This window comes from Crinia signifera, chromosome 5 (assembly GCF_055691185.1).
Source record: "Crinia signifera chromosome 5, ASM5569118v1, whole genome shotgun sequence".
Lineage (NCBI taxonomy): Eukaryota > Metazoa > Chordata > Amphibia > Anura > Myobatrachidae > Crinia > Crinia signifera.
In genome coordinates, this window is record NC_139221.1 from 108628048 (window position 1) to 108636497 (window position 8450).

Consider the following 8450-nt stretch of genomic DNA (forward strand, 5'->3'; position numbering starts at 1 on the left):
ATGTGCTTTATTGAAATCCATGTAATAAGGGAACCTTCCAATGCAGGATCCAAGAGAAACCAATCGACCTACTGGATTTATTTTGAATTAAAGTATTGTTTTCATGCCTGGAAATGATAACTATCGCCTCTGCGTTCTATATGTAAACAACTATTTCCTACCACGGAAGGAAGGATTATTTACAGTAAGGGCAGTTAAGCTATGGGATACTCTGCCAGGGAAGGTTGTGATGGCAGATTCAATTGATTCGTTCAAAAAAAGGTTAAACAAATATTTAGCAAAAACTTGTATTTATTGTCATATTCTTTAATTATAATGTACTATAGTGGACTCAGAAATAAATTGGACAGGCATTTTGGGTCGTCATGGATTCTGGTTTATAACAGTTAGATCGTAAACTCATCCAGGTTCTTTATACCACAGGAGATCAAATATAGGTTGAACTTGATGCATAAATTTATATTTTCAACCTCATTAACTATATTACTGTGACAATTATCATGTATAACTCTCAAGTACACTGTATAGGTGTTATCCTTGGTTCTTCCCTCATCTTCAACCACACATTCAGTGGATGATTCAGCTAGGCTCGGAAAGCAATGTAAATTCGCTGCTTACGAAGCGCTTAAAAGCTGCCCGACGGGTGAGTGAATGCCTGCCCCCCTGCGCTGACCTAATGGCCGCATTTGCATGCGAATGAATGTGTACGCTCACACGCTCATTTGCATGCACGCATACAGCCAAAAAAATTAGCAAATAAGTCAGTCCAGACTGTCTTTTATTTGCCTAGGTAATGTCCGAGAATGGGGCGGTCACTGACATCCTGGGAAAAACCTGCAATCGCATGGGGATGCCCAGCATTTTTGTGGGCACACACAATAGTTTTGTGGGCATGCCCAGGAAACCCTTAGCGTCCCCATGTGCCAGTCCCCTGTGCACCCACTGCCCGCCCCCCCCCCATCCTGTGCGAATGTTTCGGTGACTGTTCGTGGCTTAAGGTGTTCGCACAGCGGCCCTACACATGCCTATAATCTCCAATACGCATGCACAGAGCTACACCATCGGTCCCCGGGGTGAATACGCTGGGGACCGAGTGATGTTGAATCACCCGCTCCGTTCATGTTGCAGTTCTGCCATTTTCACCTCAAATATATTTTCGGGATCATTTTGCTCCAAATGGGGCTATTTGGTGCAGTTTGGTGCAAATCCCGTCATTAATTGTAAAATCTGCTGCTCAAACCATGAACATTTAGACATGTACAGTATTTCTACTGCTCTTGCCGGGGCTTCTTGTCATTTCAGATTACACTATGGAAAAACTAAAAATACAAAAAATGATGGACCATTTTTCTATTAAATTAATGTCTTTGCTATCCATTTCAAGTTTAGTCCCAAATCAGTTTCATGGTATAGAAAAAGAAAAAAAAGTTTCATCCCAGTCTTCTGACAAAATGGTCAGAAAAATGCAGGGATATATATAGGCGGGTGCTCTCCAAAGGTGCACCCTCAGGATGCCGATGTCCTAAAATACTTGCAGGGTGAGGCGGCACTCCAGTCATAAAAAAAATACTGAAAGCCAAAACTTAGACAACATTTCAGCACCTTTTATGTGGTCACCTAAGTTTACCACACCAAATACCCCTTTTACAAATCATGCAACACAATAGTAACCCCCTTATACTGTACTTGCCTCTTACACATTATGCCACATGGAATGAGCCAAAATTCACACTATGGCACATGGATTAAGGCAAAATTCACATTTTGCCATATGGATTGAGCCAAAATACACACTATACCAAACAGATTGAGCAATAATGCAAAATATGCTTCATAAACAGGGGCATTGCACGCCAAAGGCACACATTAAACATTTACACCATAATGCCCATTACATGTTAAGCCACACACCATAATGTCAATTACGTATTATGCCAAACACCATAATGTAAACAATTATGCTACATAAGTGCTGCTTACCTATATGCTCATTGCCATGGGTTCCATGCTCATTGCCATGTGGGATTGCATGCTCATTGCCAAGAGGGAATACATGCTTGTGGTAACTAGGGGACAGCCGCCACAGGGCAGAAATGACAGCCATTGACAACAGGGCAGAGAGCAGGTGGCTGCTCGGATGTATTCAGAGCAATGCAGGTCCCGGCTATTTGAAATTATACCCCTTTCACACCAGAAAATGCAGGGTTTTACCCACGCTGGCCCCTTTTACACCAGCCTAGTCCCTGTATTTTCTGGAGGAGAGAAAACGACCCCCCTTCACCTTTAAACAACCAGCTATATCTTCGGAACCAACTGATCCATTTACATGTTTGCTTCAAATGATTTTCAAATGATTTTGGTCCTGTAAAACTGGGCCATTTGGTTCCAGTGAAATCTGTCCTCAAACTAGATGAACAGCCATGAAATTACAGAAAAAAAAAAATCGGTTTACCCGCAATATCTCTAGAATCAATTAACCCATATGGACCACCCTGGTATCAGATTGAAGGCCCAGCAATATGGGTTAGACTGAGATCAACCTCAAGCTTCTGTGATGCCATTTGAACCGGGTGGGGGTCGGAATTTGTGGGTCCCATGTTATCCTATGGGGAAAACGTTACAGCTTTGCCTGACGGTATCTCCGGTTCCCGGGAGGCTAGCGACGCGGGGCCAGGCTCGTTGGAAAGCTGTAGCTCCATCAGGCCCATTGTTAATCCGGCCCTGCACATGTGGCTTAAGTATGAGGTAAGAATTTAAAAAATTACATGGTAAGAACAGATTTGCAGGTTACCAACAGAAGGACATACACTGGCATAACATTATTTTGTTAAAATTATAAATGTCTTGGTCCCATAGGAGCAGTATTGGTCCTGGTGCTGTTCCCCCTCAACTCCATGCTCACCTTGAGAGGTAGGCCCATGGGCAGTTCTAATATTTTCAGATGGAGGGGTAGTAGGCCTGGTCCTGGTGTTCTCATGGCTGTGGCGAGAAGAAGTTTTACCTTGCAAATCTAGCGTAGTCCAAATCTAGTTCAAACCCCAGTGCTAACTGCATTCTTTCAAATGCATTGTTAAAAATGACAATAATGCTCCTAAATTTTACACACTAACACACTATGGGCTTAATTCAGCATGATTCGCAAAGCAGAGAATATGTAAATTTAGCGATTATCAAATGACGGTGCATGCACAGCATTCGCATCTTGCATGCGTGGGGGCAAATGGAAAAAAATCCTTATGCATAGATATCACAAAAGTAGCATTTAGAGGCAGAAACATTGTGTTTTCTGGTTATGTTTATAAAAACGTAGGTGAGCCCAGGCATTTTTCGGTTGGGTCTCTGACATCAGCGATGACCACTTCCAGCCTGATTCTTGAGCAGATTCCTGGAAGCTCTGGACTGGGGCATATAGAAAAATCTGTTTAATGGATCTCTTTTTGCTAGTGGATCAGCAAATACATTGCTATTTGCGCTGCATTCGCAATTTTGCAAAGGACGGCTTTTCTTTCTGTCCGAGCGGCTGCTTTCTGCATGCAGTCCACTACAAATTCTCTGATTAGTGTTCCATGCATAATTAGGCCCAATTTCAGCTTGCCCGCAAAAGCGGTCTCCCATCAGCATGTTTATGCACATGTCATACAAACTCCTTCTCTAGTGTACAGCTATCTGTGTGCAAGGACTGATGCTGCTTTCACACTGCAAAACCTGCTTAGACCTGGTATTTAAAAAAAAAATTATATACCGGGTGAAAGCGAGTGAAAGCAGTTTGATTTTGAAGTGTAAATGATTGCCGCTTTTAAAAAAAACTGGAGATTTCTTACCAAATCTCTCACTTTCTGATTCTCTCATCCTATTACATGGCCTCTATAACCGGACACAGTGTTCTAGATGAGGTTGTTCCAATGACCTACTGTATACAGTGGCATTATTACTTCTTTCTTTCTACTGCTGATACCGCTTCCTATGCAACCAAGCATTTGACTAGCCTTCCTCATTGCTTTGTTACATTGCTTACCTGCATTTAAGTCACCTGAAATAGTGACTCCTAGATCCCTTTTCTCCACAGCAGTTTTCAGTATAGTGCCAATTATACTATATTCAGCCTTTGGGTTTTTGAAATCCAAGTGTTTGATTTAGCATTTTTTAGCCTCTAACTGTAGTTGCCATGCTCTTGACCATTACTCTAGTCTACCTAGATTACAATCATTTGTTTTACCCCTCCTGGTGCGTATACCCTGTTGTGTATACTGTGTTGCATACTTTTGTGTCATCTGAAAAAGGTGATCCTGATCCTTTTCGAAGTTCCCGTGCCGGTCTCCGGATGGCATACCCGATGAAGGAACTTTTACGAAACATGACTACATGCACTTTGAAAGACTCTGAACCAGCATTGGTGAGAAAAGGTTGCTGATTCTCTCTGTCACTATATGTTTTTGGAATTAATTTTAATCCCGTATGTTGTGGGTAATCTCTGTATTGCACAATAAATTGTTTCAATTCCACTTTGAGTGTTCCCATATATCAGGGGTTTCCCTAAGCACATCTGACAATGGAGAATAGCATCAGTATATTGAAGGATAGTATCCTGCATGCCGTTCAGACAGAGTGTTGAGATGAGCAGTAACATCGAGGTTAGATGGAAGAGTGGTGGTACTGAGCAATATCAGAGAATAGGAAGTCACAGCAGTCCAGACAGGTGATGACAGAAGCAGAAATAACAGATTTCCTAGCCTTAAAGCTGAGGAAGGGTTAGATATTAGGAGTAATGAAAACAAGCATGAATGTAGGGGTGTGGGAGAGGGAGGAGTTAAGTTGAGGATGACGGCAAGGCAATGAACTTGCGAAACTAGTGAGTAAATAGTGTGTGAGCAGTAAGAGACATGGGAAACAAAGTGTAGCATGGCAGTGTGGTAGACAATAAACTCCGTCATTCTTAGCTATGCTCACAGTTAATAAGGTGCTAGGACATCTAAGAAAAGAGACAGAAAGAGGTGTAAGAGAAAATGGAGAGGAAAGGTACGGTAAATAGAAGTAGACTTGTGCTTTGATATCATTTGCCTTGCATGGTACTTTCCTATTTAGGTGTATGACCTCATTATTTTATGTTTCCACATCGAGTAGAATAAGATGCTGTCTTCAGAATATAACAATATGTCAGTTAGAGCATGTTATGCAGATATCCAAGGAGAAAGGCTAGTGTCACAGTGGTTCAGCACCTATTGTGACACACAACAGTAAAGGGAAATATTGTAGAGGCTTTTCTGTCACTCCAATGTGTCACAGCTGTGAGAATGCTGCCTGAAGTCCAGACATAATTACCAGGCCATATATGACAAACAGGCAGTTATTAGGGAAGTCATAAAGATCCTGCAAACCATATATTGACGTCATTGCCATTTTACCAGACAAAACTCCTCCTATACTGTATTTTCCTCATTTCTGTCATTCGCCACCCCTGAAAAAGATGGCTGACTAGTGCTTCCAGAAATAGGAAAATGAAAATAAGTACATGAGAAATCACATACATGCAATTACTGAATAAATGTAATTAGCATAACACTTTAATCTATAAATGTATTTCACTTTCATCGGGACGGCCAGTGACAATTCCATCATTACTGCAGTCTAATGACAAATGAATGCAGTGTATAGCTCAGGCAGTGGTATATCTCCTGATTATCTTATATATTGCCATAGCGGGAGAAATCCTTTCTACACGATCTCTAATCAAAAGATGATTTGCCTTCATAACTCCCACACTGACACTGTGCTCTTTTACGCTCATTTTGAAGTCTGGAGACTTCTTGATGATCTTGGCATTTAAATGTATTTTGATCTCATTACAGAGTGATGAAAACACTATCACAGTTCAGTGTGTACTTCGCTCTCCAATCTCACTGTGTCTTTATACTACATAAATATAGGTAATATGTATTGAAAAAGAGAGTGCTTTTCTTCAACTTCACAGCAAGCAAAGCATGAGTCACATAATAAGCAAGCCATCCGTGCAATGACATGCTATTGATAGGAACTGTAGGTGGCATTGTTAATCAAGCAGTGACCTTCACAGGTATGTTGTCGCCTGCCTAAGGTTCCAATTATTTTGTTCTCTGTTTTGGTCTTCAGAGCCCTATTTAGTAATAAACCAGGGTTGTACTTACTGGAATTGATTTTGGACTGGACCTGGTGCAATATTTGAAATGTTATGGAAAAATGTCAGAGTAATGGTTTGATCACACTGATAGGGAGTTACCAATGTAATATCTTCTTACAGCTTTTGCACCTTGGGGACAGATCTGTAGATGTTTCTTAAACTAATGTTTAGGGGATCTGTCTATACTATATATACAGTAGTAACATCATAAACCTCAGAAAAACATGGTTACAGCCAGGAATTTGGATGCAATGGAGTCATCTGCCACCGGGCTCCTGCTCCCAAGGGGGCACCTCTCCTCCACTGTGAGTTTGAATCAGTTAATTGAAAGCCGTTGATATCGCTTCTGTGGCTGACTCCCCCTCCTAGCAGGACCATAGATGTCACACACTCTTGATTCTAAACATAATATCCATAACATACATACATGCATACATATATTTATATAAGATGGTGTGTGTGTTGGGGGGGGGGGGGCACCAATATTTATCTTGCCTCCGGGCAACTGGGACAAACTTACGCCACTGCATCTCAACATAAAAAGGAACATATTACCTAGTAAATCAGTAACATACCACAGTCAGTTCCCATGAGCTTGTACATTTGGCAATAAATAATACTTGCCGGGATAAGATATAAAAAATGTGGTTAGAACACTTTGCAAAATCAGCATACTTTTGTGCTTTCTTCTTTACATTGTAGAATCCTGTGTGGTGTGTTATTAATATGCATTGTTTTTCTTTCTAATTACACAGCTCGACAGCTTATGTTGGTAGTATATACACAAAATGCTAATACAATCAGTTTCACATTTTTCTGAATTTTGAGGAGGTGATTCAATTCCACGTGATGGCCATGATGTGCAGAATAGTATATTGTTGATTTTACCTGATTTTAGAGATGTGAAGAAAATTGTCGCTATGGGGCTACCTTACATTATGGTAATGTGCACATCCACTAGAGCCGTAAGTAGCTGAGTGCAGCACTATCGCTATCCCATATACCCTGCATGTGGCTAGTAAGCTGCCTTGAGCTTGTAGCCTATACAGAACTTGTAGCCTATACAGCCTGGTACTGGTGCTATGCTACAGCGCTGACACCGCACATCCTGACACACTCACGTGAATCACCCAGGAAAACTGATAACTGCTATAACAGAATTCATATTATGAGACACTCTTATTTGCAGCAGCAATCCCATTATTTAGATTTTTTGCATAAAACACTTTGGCAGGTTATAAGAAGGATCTTTGTAGTTACCATTTTACTTGGGTTCTTCTGAATGCTTTTAGTGATGTATTATTATTATTATTATTATTATACACAGTTTGCAGTGATTACTATGGTAACCACAGTCCAATAGCACATGTACATGTCGATTCAGAGATTTACCCAAGGTGGCAACAATTAAACTTGCACTGCATGTATGGTACGAAATGTGCATAGTCATATGCTAAGTTGTACATATCTGTTCTATGTGACCACACCTCTCATATCCTCATGTTTGGTCAAAAGGCAGTCATCATTATAAACGCCCTATACCTGATGCAAGCATTCAGGAATAAGATGGAGTTCTGCATAGGAAATACTCAGCATATTCCATCTATAGCACTACAAAGGGTATGTATCATTTGGTCGACAGCAAGTAGGTCGATACTACTAGGCTAACATACTGAAAGGTCGACATGCGACAAGGTCGACAGGTCATTAGGTTGACACAAGCATTAGGTCGACATGAGCTAGGTCAACAGTCAAAAGGTTGACATGGGGGTTTTCACTGTTTTTTTACCCGAATGTCAACACAGTCAACATGGACAGGATAAAGTGCACCACGTCCCCTCACATGGCTCACTTCGTTTGCCATGCTTCGGGCTATTTTGTTCTCCCACCACGCCCTAGTGGATAGTAGGGCATGAAATACCGCCTGTCGGCACATGTCGTATAAAAAAAAACAGTAAAAAAAACCCACGTCGACCTTTTGGCTGTCGACATAATGCTTGTGTCGACCTAAAGAGCTGTCGACCTTGTTGACCTAGACCCATGTCGAACTAGTGGTTTTGACCTAATGACTGTCGACCTTATGCTTGTCGACCAGACAACAGTATCCCACCACAACAGACCCTTAATAAACATAGACGCAGTACTATTGCTATCCCATTGCCATCCAGTTTGCCCTTTCTGCTATAAGTGAAGATGCCACTGAGACGCCTTCTACAGAGCATGTGCAGCTGTAAAATTGACCAGACCTGCTATTCTGCATCAGTCCCAGAGCCAGCAATCTATTCTGGGCATTGTA